The sequence below is a fragment of the Thalassophryne amazonica genome, chromosome 7 (assembly GCF_902500255.1).
Source record: "Thalassophryne amazonica chromosome 7, fThaAma1.1, whole genome shotgun sequence".
Taxonomy (NCBI): Eukaryota; Metazoa; Chordata; class Actinopteri; order Batrachoidiformes; family Batrachoididae; genus Thalassophryne; species Thalassophryne amazonica.
The window spans coordinates 26,466,630-26,482,541 of record NC_047109.1 but is presented as its reverse complement, the minus strand read 5'-3'; positions in this window follow the sequence as shown (position 1 = coordinate 26,482,541).

Below are 15,912 nucleotides of genomic sequence, written 5' to 3'. Positions count from 1 at the left end.
CAATCCTGTCAGACAGCACCCGGCCTCATGGTTAGGGTTGCCAACCGTCCCTTGAAAAATGGAATCGTCCCTTATTTGGAAATAAAAGTGTGCGTTCCGTATTGACCTGAAACGGGATGCAGTTTGTCCCGTATTTCTGTGAGAATCAAAAAGTCTGTAAAATGTCAATGGAATTGACTGGCGCTTTATATGGAAACTTACGGTAAATTTGATTCCAGCCTCTCTCCTGCTTTTCACCAATGAGCTGACAGACACGAGTTGACGATACAGAATCACTCTTATCTCATTGGTCGAGGGACATCTGCTCGCAAGAAGATCCCGGACGAGAATCATGAGCCGACGATGATCGTCAGACGACCATAGCAGCATGGCTGATACCGACACAGACACCGACACTGGCACTGCAGACACGCCTACAAACAGCAATGTCTGTAACGTCGTTACTCCTCCTCAAAAAAAACAAAACAAAAAAGAAAGCAAAAATACATGGGCAAATGGGAAAAGGTGCGTGACAACAGCTATAAGTATTGTAAGTATTGTTTACTTTTTCAGACTTTCACTGTTACATTGTTTTGGATTATATATATTTTTTTTTTTGTTAATTTATACACTTTTATAACAATAACACGACAGAGAAAGATTTATTTTTAAAGACATATTTTTTTTATACTTTGAAGCAGGCCAGGATGCTCATATTGAAATTGTAAGTGAAAATTTATTTTGCACTAAAAATAAGTTGCTAAATAATAATTTGTTTTCTGCATGTTCATATCATAACAAATGCATGTGTGCATCTACTTAAATTCAGGGTCAAGTCAATAGTCAAATGGTTAAAAATCGTTTCACACACACGCTGGGAAGGGTGAAGGCAATGGTCAGTTGGCCGGTCCATGGAAATAGAGACTGGAATGGACGTCACGTGACTAGCGGCGTGCTGCACGGCGGCCATTACTGAGGGTGGAGAGAGACCATGATCCTGTTAAACAGAAGCGATATGAGGAGAAAAAAGGCAGCCAGTGCTTCATCATCAACTGCACAAACCACAAAAACAAATTCTCCAATACTAAAATGAACTGTACAAGAGCCTTAATGTAATTATGTAAAACAAATGTCTATTTTAAAGTCGTTATGCCACAATTTAATGTCAATATACTGAGACTATAACTCAACGCCATAAGTTCTTTTCATTAAGCTGCGTTCACATGCGGAAACAAAAATGTTTAAATATATTTATGTCTAATATATACTTGCAGCTGTTGTTTAATATGATATGTACATGGTGGTCACAGGAGCCATTTAAATTTGAACAGTGTGGTTGGGGGGGATGGAGGAGGTACTTTTTACCCTGACTGAGGGTCAAAACTCATAAATTCTGAATGGCTTTATATCTACTTGGAATAAAATGTTAGTAAAAATCATATATATGTTGTTGTCATTAAAAGACTAGCAGTAATATTACAGTGGAAAAAGCAGCAAGATAAATGAGCACAATGTCAAGGCATACTTCAGATTTATATTTTAATACATAAGGATTGTTTATCCAGACATGTATGGGTTCGTTAGACCTTTTAATTAGCATGAATACAACTTACAAGGCTTCATTTATAAAAATCCATCGAGAATTATGATGACAGGAAAAAAAAAAATCACAGTAAATGAACAGAATGGAATATTTTCCACATATTTCCACACTTTACATAAAACATTTTTTTCTACCTAGACATGTATGGGTTCATTAGAAAGAGCAATGAAAGGGCTTTAAAACAAGCCTACTTTTATTAAATCTGTAACAGATAGCGACAATAGAGTGAGAAAAGCAGCACAGTTTGTCGTAATTTCCTAAAATCCATTAAGAAATAGTGACGCTAGTGCAAAAAAACGCAGTCAGTTTATTATTGATGAGCTGCACATTTCCACCCTTAGTAATGGCGCCTTCCTGTCCTGAGTGACACTAATAGATAGAGGCGCGCACGTCCATTCCAGTCTATATTTCCATGGGCCGTTCAGCCCTGCCAGTGAGGTGTCCCTTATTTATTTTTCAGAGAGTTGGCAACCCTACTCATGGTGCTTATACTCCTGAGGACCTCGTATCACAGGGCAATAATAATATCAGCAGCACAGTGGCTTAGTTGTGAGCATTGCTGCCTTACAGCAAGAAGGTGGTAGGATCACTTTACCGCCTGGTCCTTTCTATGCTGAATTTCCATGTTCTCCCTTTGTTTGCGTGGGGTCACTCCGGGTACTCTGACGTCTTCCAACTTCCAAAAACGTGGGTTAGGTGAATTGGTGACTCTGAATTGACCGTAGGCGTGTGGATGTGTTTGTTTGACTGGTGCCCTGTCCACTGTGTACCGTGCCTCGCACCCTATGACTGCTGGGATAGGCTCCAGCCCCCCGTGGCCTTTGACAGTGCAGCAGATAATAGACTATTTACAGAGAATCCTTCAAATGGTGATGCAAGCACCAAATTCGGCACAAATACTCCTGTTAGCATGCACGATAACTTCCGCTAACTCAAAGCTAACTTCCTATGGAATTAAATTTGTCTCATTAATACCTGCAAATGCACAGAGGGTGATCTACAAATATTCCTTGATTTGCACAAGTTCCGCTCCTGTCAAAAGCTCCTGTACGCACAGATGCACAGATGACCAAGAACTATGACCTAGAACTGTTTCCAAGAACTATTTCTAAGAACTGTATGAACTCTGATGCTGAACCACTAAGAACTTTCCAAGTCGTTTCTGAAGCCAAATCCTGCTTAATTGGAACTGCGTCACAAGACACACAGCATCTGACCTCTGAGGATAATTCATGAACTTTGAACAATTTCTGAACAGTGAACCTTATTTCGTAGATAGTGAACTTTATTTCCTGAATTGTGAACATTCCTGCTTTCCAGTGTTACGAGTGCAATCACTCACCTTCTGTTTTCCTCGTCCTACTAGTTCCTCGTCCTCTGCTCTGTGTGTCCCACCTGGCTCCGACTCCAATTCTATATCTCAAGGATTTCAGTTCGCTTCTCCAACTCACAAGCCTGGCTCGGGAACCTGCAGCTCCCTAAGTTCCACCGCCACAAGCGGGCCCTGTCTCCACTCTGCAGGCCTCCCAGTGCAGCATATTTATTTATACATTTATTGTAAATAAATCTGTTTTTGTTCACAACCAGTTCTCTTCTTTGCTCCTAGTGTTTGAGTCCATCGCCTGTATCAGTTCGGTTCTATCCGAACCTCTAACCACAACACATTTCTTACATTAGAACATTTGCAATTAAAACAGGAAAAAAAAAAGATTTCTTTAGAACCTTTCTTCATCTGTAAATTAAAACCATAACTTACCTGTTATTTCAGATGAGATGATTTCTTGTTTAACATAAGGAACCTTCCACATTTATTTTTAGACAATTAAAATAGCATGGAAATGTGCACATTTTTAAGTCTGGTAGATTATTCATATCTCATTTCAATCAGAAAAACAGACACTGTAAATAAATGCAAATGTTTATTGTAAAGATGTTTATTGTAGAGATGATTTAATGACTAAGGTGTGATTGTAAATTATGTGTCATAAACCTCATGATATAATTTTTTTGAGTCATTTCAACTTGTAATTACGGAGGATATATGTTTGCCTTCAGTGTTGTTATCAGGACAGAATAATTTCTAAAATATGAATTTGACTAGTGATTGTGAATGTTTTAAAGTTGTGCACAATAGGGGCGGGGCTTCTACCTATGCAAATGTCTTTTGACTGAAGTTTGACTTCATGGACATGTTTAATGATCAGTTCATTTAATGTTAAAATATAAAATGAAACAGCTTTTTTTTTTTTTTTTTTTTTTTTAAAGATGAAATAGTTTCTGTTTAAAGAGCCTCTGTTTTATGTAGAAGCAGGTGTTGGTTTTCTGGATTCTCGTGGCATTTAACCAGCTTTGACCTTTGGTGGAGTTGTTGAAGACACTTTTTCTCCCATTTTGAAGAGCAGAGATGTTTTCTTCTGACTGGACTTCATGGTGTTCAGCTCATCACTGGAAATTTTTGAAGTGTGTCTGAATTTAGGTTGCCTGCACAGCAAATGTTCCTGATTGGGACAAATATATGCATATAAAGAAACACTGAAAAAAATGGAAACCCCCCCGTAAAAAACACTTGGAAAAAAAATTAAGTTATTTAAAGTTGAGCTTTTCGTGGTTTCGGAAGTAACAAAAAAGCTGTAACTTTATTTGGTAATTAAAGCGTTCATTCAGCTCAACTGTGGTAAAAGGCTAAGCTAACGTTAGCCAAGCATTAAAACTTCAGCAGTGATCATGTTATATTTTTAAATTATTCTCATCTTGAGTCAGGAGCAGAACGAAGCTCCGTTGGTCAGGGCCGCCTTAACCTGCCTAGAGGCCCTGGGGCTGTGTGATGTTTGTAGGCCCCCCCTACTGCACATGATGAACATACCACATTGTTACATTAGATTGTATTATTCTCCTAACGAATATTTTGCACAAGCAATGGTGAAATTTTAACAAACTCACTTTAATAACCAAACACAAGCAAAAGCTTACAATCAAAGATAAAGTGCAAAGCATATTTAACAATCAACATGTACATTTGTTTTGAATATTGCACTTGTGGCCATTAATACTATAAATCAAATCAACATGTACATTTGTTTCGAATATTGCACTTGTGGCCATTAATACTATAAATCAAAGTGCCATTTAGAGATGGAATATAGAACTATTAAAATATTACACTCAATTAAAATAAAAAAACCCAATAACTAAATAAAAATATAAATATTTCTAACCACCAAACTGCAATAGTTGAAATGTAAAGTATTATTCTAATAAGTAAACTTATAGTATTGAAATCAGTTATGAACATTTTAAAGCTATGAACAACACAACAACATAAACCAAAGAGCCATTTGTAAATAAAATATAAAACTACAAAAAATTGCACTCAAACGTAAATACCTCAATAACTATAGACAGCATATATTAAAATTGAAATTGACTGTAAACTGACAAAACTATAAATACTTCAAAATACAAAAGGATCATACAATAAACAAGGAACAGTAGAATTACATAGATATTGCACTGGTGTACACAACTTAAATCAACAACTATAGCTAAAATAAAAACAATTGTCAGAAAAAAACATACTTTTCAAACATAAAATAAAGCAGCCTGAATGAAGAAAAGCAAACACACAGCTATCACCACTAATCAATAATAATAATTAAAAGCACACACCATATAGACCTTCTTACTAAGGACCATGGAAAGAGCAGCTTCAGCACCATTAGGAGGGACAGCTCTTAATCCTGTTAAATACATAAAAAGACAAAATTGTGCAAACAGCTAACAATCAGTGATAAATAAAGAAAAATAGATGAGATATTTAAACATTATACAAGAAATTGTTGTGAAAGTGTCGTGACACGGACCCACAACAGGGGGCGTTAATGAACGGACAATGGATAAGCCAAAAAGTAACAATTTAATGTTGTGAATCGCACAACAACGTACAGACAATAACAATATGGTGGAACGTCAATTATACACAAGGTGACGTGTGGGCAGGCTCGACGATAGAAGACGCCTGGAGAGAGAAGAGCTGGATCCCCACACAGCTTCCAACACCAACGGAGCTGAAGAACACCGGAGCCGCCAAGCCCTGCGCCCCAGGTGGCCGCTGTCTTCAGCAGTCAGACCCGGTACTGCTGGCAGAGAACAGAGACAGTCCAGATGAGTGTGAGTTCGCACACTCAGTAATCCCACAGTCTGTATTAAGTAAAGGAGGGAAAACCTCCACATCCAATCACACACACTCGTGCAGCTCCTGGTCAACCACTTATCTGGGTTGGGGTGTGAGGCGAAGCCGTCGCTGTCACACCAAACGCCAATCCCTCAGATAAGGACACACTCCAGGAAAACGGCTGCAACAGAAGTTCAGGTTATTACACACAAAGTGTCAGTCAGCAGAGAAATTACCTGAATGGTAGTTGATTTCTCGGCGAGGAGGTGGAGTTGCAGTCCGGTCTTTGTAGTGGTGGTGATGGGTGACAGCTTGTGTTGATTAATGACAGCTGTCACCTCCAGCAAAGCCGACGCCCTCTCGTGCTTGAAGCCCGCACTTCAAGCAGGGCGCCATCTTGTGGTGGTGGGCCAACAGTACCTCCTCTTCAGCGGCCCACACAACAGGACCCCCCCCTCAACGGGCGCCTCCTGGCGCCCGACCAGGCTTGTCCGGGTGCCGCCGGTAGAAGTCGGCCAGGAGGGCCGGGTCCAGGATGAAGCTCCTCTTCACCCAGGAGCGTTCTTCAGGTCCATACCCCTCCCAGTCCACCAAATACTGGAACCCCCGGCCCTTCCGACGGACGTCCAGGAGCCGGCGCACGGTCCAAGCCGGCTCCCCGTCGATGATCCGGGCAGGAGGCGGCGCTGGTCCGGGGGCACAGAGGGGTGACACGTGGTGAGGTTTGATGTGGGACACATGGAAAACTGGGTGGATCCGCAGTGAAGCTGGCAGCTTCAGCTTCACTGCGGCTGGACTGAGGACCTTGAGGATAGGAAAAGGTCCGATGTATCTGTCCTTCAACTTTTGGGATTCCACTTGCAGGGGAATGTCCTTTGTAGAAAGCCAAACCTCCTGCCCAGGCTGGTACGCAGGGACCGGGGCACGCCGGCGGTCTGCATGGTTCTTGGCCCTCGTCCGGGCTTTGAGCAGGGCAGAGCGGGCGGTACGCCACACCCGACGGCACCTTCTCAGATGGGCCTGGACCGAGGGCACCCCGACCTCTCCCTCCACTAGCGGGAACAATGGGGGCTGGTACCACAAACACACTTCAAATGGGGAGAGGCCGGTGGCAGACGAGACTTGGCTATTATGAGCGTACTCGATCCAGGCCAGATGGTCACTCCAGGCCGTCGGGTGCGCGGAGGTCACGCAACGGAGGGCCTGCTCCAGTTCCTGGTTTGTCCGCTCTGCCTGCCCGTTCGTCTGGGGGTGGTACCCAGACGAGAGACTGACGGTGGCCCCCAGTTCCCTACAGAAACTCCGCCAGACCTGGGAGGAGAACTGAGGACCACGATCCGAGACAATGTCCGATGGAATCCCATGCAGACGCACGACGTGGTGGACCAGGAGGTCTGCAGTCTCCTGGGCCGTCGGGAGCTTCGGGAGGGCCACGAAGTGGGCCGCCTTGGAAAACCGGTCCACTATCGTTAGGATGGTGGTGTTTCCCTGGGACGGCGGGAGGCCCGTGACAAAGTCCAGGCTGATATGAGACCAGGGGCGACGATTCACTGGCAGAGGCTGGAGGAGGCCTTGGGCCTTGTGATGGTCAGCTTTTCCCCTGGCGCAGGTGGTGCAGGCCTGGACATACTCCCGGACGTCGGCTTCCATAGACGCCCACCAGAAGCGCTGCCGGACCACTGCCACGGTTCTTCGCACCCCTGGGTGACAGGAGAGCTTGGAACCGTGACAGAAGTCAAGGACCGCAGCCCTGGTGGGACGTACAGTTTGTTCTTCGGACCAGTCCCCGGGTCCGGGCTCCGTGTCAGGGCCTCCTGGACGGTCTTCTCCACGTCCCAGGTAAGGGCGGCCATGACAGTGGACTCGGGGATGATGGTGTCAGGGGGGTCTGACAGCTCGGTCTTGACCTCCTCTTCGTGCACCCGGGACAGGGCATCAGATCGTTGGTTCTTTGTCCCGGGGCGGTAGGTGATCCGGAAGTCAAAACGCCCGAAGAACAGCGACCAGCGGGCTTGCCTGGGGTTCAGACGCTTCGCGGTCCGGATGTACTCCAGGTTCCGATGGTCCGTGAAAACTGTAAATGGTACCGACGCTCCCTCCAACAGGTGTCCTCCACTCTTCAAGAGCCTCCTTCACCGCAAGAAGTTCCCGATTGCCGACGTCATAGTTCCGTTCAGCTGGGGTCAACCTGCGGGAAAAGTAGGCACATGGATGGAGAACCTTGTCGGACTCCCCGCTCTGGGATAGCACGGCTCCTATCCCTGAGTCAGATGCATCCACTTCAATAATAAACTGGCGCTTGGGATCGGGCTGCACCAGAACTGGTGCAGTTGAGAACCGGCGTTTCAACTCCCTAAACGCGGCTTCGCACCGATCCGACCAGGTGAAGGGGACTTTTGTGGAGGTCAGGGCTGTCAGGGGGCTAACTACCTGACTGTAACCCTTGATGAACCTCCGGTAGAAATTTGCAAAACCAAGGAACTGTTGTAGTTTCCTACGGTTCGTTGGTTGGGGCCAATCTCTCACCGGCACAACCTTGGCCGGATCAGGGGCGACGGAGTTGGAGGAGATGATGAACCCCAAGAAGGACAAAGAAGAGCGGTGGAACTCACACTTCTCGCCCTTCACAAACAGCCGGTTCTCCAACAACCGCTGTAGGACCTGACGTACATGGTTAACATGGGTCTCAGGATCCGGAGAAAAAATGAGTATATCGTCTAGATATACGAAGACAAACCGATGCAGGAAGTCCCGCAAGATGTCATTAACCAATGCTTGGAACGTCGCGGGCGCATTGGTGAGGCCGAACGGCATGACCAGGTACTCAAAGTGACCTAACGGGGTGTTAAATGCCGTCTTCCACTCGTCTCCCTCCCGGATCCGAACCAGGTGATAAGCATTCCTAAGATCCAATTTCGTGAAAATTTGGGCTCCATGCAGGGGCGTGAACACTGAATCCAACAGAGGTAACGGGTATCGGTTACGAACCGTGATCTCGTTCAGCCCTCTGTAATCAATGCATGGACGGAGTCCGCCGTCCTTCTTGCCCACAAAAAAGAAACCAGCACACCATCGGGGAGGTGGAGTTCCGGATCAACCCGGCAGCTAACGAGTCCCGGATGTAGGTCTCCATTGATTCGCGTTCCGGACGTGAGAGGTTGTACAGCCTGCTGGACGGGTACTCAGCGCCCGGTATCAAATCAATGGCACAATCGTACGGACGGTGCGGGGGCAGCGTGAGTGCCAGATCCTTGCTGAAGACGTCAGCAAGGTCGTGGTACTCGGCTGGCACCGCCGCCAGATTGGGGGGGACTAAAACCTCCTCCTTAGCTGTCACACCGGGTGGAACCGAGGATCCTAAACACTCCCGGTGGCAGGTTTCGCTCCACTGAACCACAACCCCAGACGGCCAATCAATCCGGGGATTGTGTTTTAACACCCATGGAAAACCCAATATCACTCAGGAGGTAGAAGGTGTTACATAAAACACAATCTCCTCCCTGTGATTCCCAGACACCACCAATGTCACTGGCTGAGTCTGGTGTGTGATTAGTGGAAGAAGGGTGCCATCTAGTGCCCGCACCGACAATGGTGACGGTAAGGCCACTAGAGGGAGCCCGACCTCCTTTGCCCATCTGCTATCCAGCAGATTTCCCTCCGACCCCGTGTCCACTAGTGCTGGGGCGTGAAGGGTTAAATCCTCACTCAGGATCGTGACTGGGATTCGTGCAGATTTACGGGGTCTCCCCGCGTGGGTATTGTGACCCACCCTTAGCCCAGTCTCTAAGGACGAGTGCTGCTGTTTTGATCGTTTGGGGCATTCTCTCTGTGTGTGCTCAGTTGAGCTACAGAGAAAACACTCTCCACGGATCAGCCTCCTTTGTCTCTGATCTGATCGTTTTTTGGCCCTGCTCGTTTCCATAGCAACGTCAGCAGGGGGAGCTGTTGTCATGTGGAGAGCCCTGGCAGTGGAGCGTGGGGAAGTCGGCTCCCTTTCAGACCCGGGAGGAAGAGGGATGGCTTGTGCCTGACCACGCCCTTCGTCTCGCTCCCGTCGGTGTTCTGTTAATCGGTTGTCTAACCGTATAACTAGGTCGATAAGCCCATCTAAATCCCGCGGCTCGTCCTTCGCCACCAGGTGCTCCTTGAGGACCAGAGACAGTCCGTTTACAAAGGCGGCGCGGAGCGCAACAGCATTCCAGCCGGCTCGCGCTGCCGCAATGCGGAAGTCGACTGCATACTTTGCTGCGCTCCGACACCCCTGTCTTATCGACAGCAGCACACTTGAAGCGGTCTCGCCTCTATGAGGGTGGTCGAACACCTGTCGGAACTCCCTCACAAACTCAGTATAAACCGTTAGGAGCCGTGAATTCTGCTCCCAAAGCGCCGTAGCCCAGGCGCGTGCATCTCCTCGAAGCAAGTTTATAACGTAAGCCACCCAGCTGCCGTCTGACGCGTACATGACGGGACGCTGTGAAAAGACGAGCGAGCACTGCATCAAGAAGTCCGCGCACGTCTCCACACAGCCTCCGTACGGCTCCGGAGGGCTTATGTATGCTTCAGGGGAAGGTGGGGGGGGTCGTTGAACGACCAGCGGAATGCCTGTTTCTGGCACACGGTCAGCAGGAGGAGGTGCTGCAGCAGCGCCCTGATCATGCGCTTCCACCTGGGCGGTGAGAGCCTCTATCCTGCGATTGAGAACACTGCTCTGCTCGGTAACTAAGTCCAACCGAGCGGCAAAGGCGGTTAAGATGTGTTGCAGCTCACCCACCACGCCTCCTGCCTGTGCACCTCGCTCTCCCATTGGCTGTTCAAGCGATGGTTGACGCCCCTCGGGATCCATGACGCTGGCCGAGAAATCCTGTTGTGAAAGTGTCGTGACACGGACCCACAACAGGGGGCGTTAATGAACGGACAATGGATAAGCCAAAAAGTAACAATTTAATGTTGTGAATCGCACAACAACGTACAGACAATAACAATATGGTGGACTGTCAGTCATACACCAGGTGACGTGTGGGCAGGCTCGACGATAGAAGACGCCTGGAGAGAGAAGAGCTGGATCCCCACACAGCTTCCAACACCAACGGAGCTGAAGAACACCGGAGCCGCCAAGCCCTGCGCCCCAGGTGGCCGCTGTCTTCAGCAGTCAGACCCGGTACTGCTGGCAGAGAACAGACAGTCCAGATGAGTGTGAGTTCGCACACTCAGTAATCCCACAGTCTGTATTAAGTAAAGGAGGGAAAACCTCCACCTCCAATCACACACACTCGTGCAGCTCCTGGTCAACCACTTATCTGGGTTGGGGTGTGAGGCGAAGCCGTCGCTGTCACACCAAACGCCAATCCCTCAGATAAGGACACACTCCAGGAAAACGGCTGCAACAGAAGTTCAGGTTATTACACACAAAGTGTCAGTCAGCAGAGAAATTACCTGAATGGTAGTTGATTTCTCGGCGAGGAGGTGGAGTTGCAGTCCGGTCTTTGTAGTGGTGGTGATGGGTGACAGCTTGTGTTGATTAATGACAGCTGTCACCTCCAGCAAAGCCGACGCCCTCTCGTGCTTGAAGCCCGCACTTCAAGCAGGGCGCCATCTTGTGGTGGTGGGCCAACAGTACCTCCTCTTCAGCGGCCCACACAACAGAAATATAAATATTATAGAGCAAGCACCTATAAAATTGGTTTAACAGATGCATATACAATCGCAATTTCTACTTAAAACCTAAAATAAACCAGTGGAGTCTTACCTTCTCAGAAATGCCTTTTTCTTGACTTTCTGGTAGAGAAGTCTTTGATGATGTCTTTAAAATCTAGCCCCCGAAGGATGTCATGCTCTATTGACATAAGTGAAAGATGGCTGAGTCTGTCCTGGTGCATGCTTGATCGTAGCCGGGATTTAACAATGGACAGTTTGGAAAACGAACGTTCACCAGCAGCATTTGTAACTGGCAATGTCAAATATAACCTTAACGCAATGTCTGTGTTTGGAAATACTGTCTGGAATTGTTTTTTTCCGAATGTCTTTAAGCAAGTCTATGGCTGAGTTGTTGCTCCCTGTTTGGGTTTTTATGAAATCACAAAAATGTACAACCTCTTCAACAAAGTCCTCCGCTAAATCAGTTTTATATTTGTTATATAGCTTGGTTGCAGCAATGCGAAGGCTTTGGGATGAAATTGATTTCAAATTATTTAAAAATCCAAAGATTTCACACAGACCGTTGTAGGACTCGTACCTCCTGTCAAGCTCTGACACAAGGCGATCAATGACAGTGAGATAAACAAATGTATGGAACTGTTGTTGACCCATCAGTTGTACATCAGGTTCAGCTAATTCATCTGCATGTCTTTTTCTTTTTCTTTGTCTATGTGTGTCTGCCCTGTACTCAGCTGACACAGTGGGGGACATGTTTTTAGCAGCAGTTTCAAACAAATGAAATTTGTCCCTCACTCCAGATACATAGTCCCATAATGATTTCACTAAATCTACTGCATTGCACAGATCTAAGTTGACTGCCTGAAGAGCAGTACTGACATTTTGGACCCGTCCTAGAATGGTATTCCACATATTGCATAGCAGAGCAATTTCGATTCTGTCCATTTTTTTTGTTTAGAACTCTGGCCTCTTCTCTTGTGCTTATATTTTGTTTTTCATCAGCTGCTTTTTGTATGTTGGCGTAATTGCCACATAGGGCTTTTGTGGCGTCTGCACGAGCAGACCATCTAGTATCTGATAAAGTTTTTAAAGTCTCTATTCTTTGGCTTTCATTAGGTTGCAGCACTGCTGTGATTATCTGCCAACATGAAGTGCTTTTTGAAATAAAGTTGTACAGCATTTGAACAAAACTAAGAAACTGTTCAGTTTCTTCACAACAGTTTACAGTGTTTACCCCCACAAGGTTTAATGTGTGAGCTGCACATGGTACCCATTCAGCCAATGGGTTGACCTGCCTTATGCATGCTTGTACACCTTTATATGTCCCAGACATGTTGCTTGCATTATCATAGCACTGCCCCCTGCAGTTGTTGATGTCTATTCCCATGTCCTCTAATGCCTTGGTAACTGTTTGGAATAGTGTAACTCCAGTGTGGCTAGAAATGGGTAGAAATTTCACAAAGCGCTCTTCATTATCTCCTTCTGGTGAAACATATCTGAGTATAAATGTAAGCTGATCCACATGAGTAACGTCTGGGGTTGAGTCTACACTAACAGAAAAATATTTGGCTATTTTTACCCTGCTTATGATTTCACTGAGCACTCTTTCTCCCATTAAGTGAATGAACTCGTCACAAATGTTTAATGACAGATGTGAGGGTGTTCCTTTTCCTGCATTCCCATATTTCTCAATGTGGGCTTTTAAAAAGGGGTCAAACTGGCTGATAAGTTCCATACATCCCAGGTAGTTCCCATTGTCTTTATCACCAAATGTGTGACTGCTTCCTCTAAAAGCCAGCCCTCTGTTATGTGCAGACGCGGGTCAGAGAACTGAACCAGCATCTGACAATGGCCCAGCGCTAAATAACCAGAAAGCGGTTCCAAGAAACAAATTTATTCCCCCTCATGTGCAATAATCCGTGTACAACATAAATAGTCAGCTGTCTTGGCAAGGTGAAGGACGGCGCGCTCTCCAGCGCCCAAATGGATCAAAGCCCGGCACTTCTGGACTCAGATTCACCGCCGAACACCCCCCAGGTGAATATGACAAACTGACTCTGTGAAGGACGGAAAAGGTGAGGTAAGTCAACAGAGCTACAACAAATATCCTTCAGAGGCACACACTATCAGCCACACATTCAGGTCTGAATTTAAGCCTTATGTAAATGAGCAGCTTCTCACAACAGGTGGAGGATCATCAATCCGTACGCCACGGCAGTGAGAAGCAAACTGCACAATTCTCATCAATGTTCAAATATACTGCGTAACAAAACGCCAAATTACTATTAATGATTATTCAGACGATAATCACCTCTGATGTGTGCTGACAGCATGTGTCCCTCACCCGTCCTCCTTCACAGGCACAATGTGTCAAACCCTGGCGCGGTCCTCAGCGACTCACAACCGAACGTCACAAGGTCGAGTTCCCGGCAATTCTGCTCAAATCACTCATGGCTTAAATGCAGAACGCCATCTCATTATCTGCTTCAGCTGAAAGTCTTTAAGTCTGCACATGAACATCCTCCACAGGTGCAGCCAATAGTTCTGATGAGGGTGAAGGACTCTTCCGCCAGCACCTTCTCCACAGAAAAAAACAGTTTGCATACCACCTGGAGAGCAAAGAAAAGAAAACAGCACCCAAATGTCCAGCCAAACCCCCCAACACACAACACCCTCGCTCTGATAAAAATGTCATAACACTCACTACTGTTTGTAGAACATTTGTCCAATATTCACATTCCTCACTGAATTGTTTAATGAGCTCTGTGTCCACAGTCCCACGTTCAGCTGATTGGTTAATGTATGCTACCATGGCCATTCTGTGAATCTGGCTGTTCTCATGCTCTGCAATTCTTTCTGTGGCATGCTTCCAATCTGAGAAGCCCAAGTTGGAAAAGGGGGACAGTTCTCTGCTCTTACCAAATATTTTGCATGCAAAGCAAAATACATTTCCCTGTCATGGTGAGTAACACAGCCAATCTCTGTGCACATTTTCTCCATTGACCAATTTGCGATTAAAATGGGCTTTGGAAAAAAATCTACGCTGGTGCTTGTATGTGCGTTCAGAAGCAGACACATCAGACTCTCTATTTTGACACGAAGTGGGTCCCATTTTAGCCCAATAGGCGCGTACCTGTTCATCTGAAGGCAGTCCCCACAGAGCGGGATCAGTGCTGTAAGGGTCGTGCCCCCTTGTCTGTCCTCCTGTCTGTCCTCCTGCTCTGGCACCGCTGGCGCTGCTGCTCGCCTCAGTAGCAGCAGGTGTTGTTGTTGACTCCTCCTGATGTAAAGTTGCTAAAGTCCCAGGACATGATGAGGCCTCTTCTTCCTCTCCTTCGCTCAGTTCACTGAGACCCCCCTCCTCCTCCTCCGCTCCACAACCGCTGCAGGTTCCACTCTGACCGCCGACACCATCCCCGCCATTATCACCAGCGACAGCGGCGGGAGAAACACCTTCCTCTTCACTTGTGGCATTTGCGCTTACAGGTTTAAAATACCCGGTTAACTTGGGCATTTGCTTTAATAGCTCTTTTCTTTAAGGGCCTTTCTTTTCAGCGCCCCACTCTCAAACTTTTTCTTCCCTGGAGCCTGCTGTCCCGACATGTTGTTCTTGCAGGGTCGCATTCAGCGTATTGACACACACCTGCCATTCACGAGTGAACGTTCTCCAATACGATTCGCTGTTGCTTGGCAACCTAATGGGTGGGCAGTTTTTTTGTCACGGGTTCAACCGGACGCCACAATTTAAAGTGACTGACAGATTAATCAACAAATTACATATTAATTGCACATTTTTTTCACATCATGATAGGCCCCTGGGCTTCAGCCCAGTCTAGCCCCTGCGTTAAGGCGGCTGTGCCGTTGGTCAAACTGGGTGTTTGTATATATTCAGAAGTGAGGAATTTCGGATTGAGTGGGTCTGCTCCATCATCCCAGCTGCCTGTCTCGCTCTGCCCGGGGATGAGGCCTGAACGCCGGCTCCTCCGTGCGGTTGTGCACGCTGTCGTGATTCGATCGATACCCCACCAAGTCTTCAGTCCTCCCTCAGCTTGGTATCACTCCAAAAAGTAGCTAAAAAAAAGCTTCTTCCAGCAGGGTGATGGGAGAATCGTTCTGCTGTTTTTGAAAGCTTTTTCATGGTTCTACAGATGCAAATCCAAGATGGCGATTGCTCAGCTTTTTTCAAGTTGTGGAAACAGCCAGAGTGTGATATAGCAATCTCCGCACCCCTTGCCACTTCCGAAGCAACGCATCTTGACGTCACTGATGCATTGGGAGGCGTTAACTGTCGAGTGTGACACCTTCAGTCTGAAAGGCCCATAGGTTTGATGCCAGATGCCCTTCATGACGCAACTCCACATTACATGGAGAAATGTAGCAACGGTGGGGTTTGAACCAGGAACCTTCTGCACTGAATCCAAGTGAATGAACTACTTAGCCACCACCCCCGGGTAAATATACAAATATGCTTCTGATGTCATATTTTGTGGAACATTCAATGTTTTAT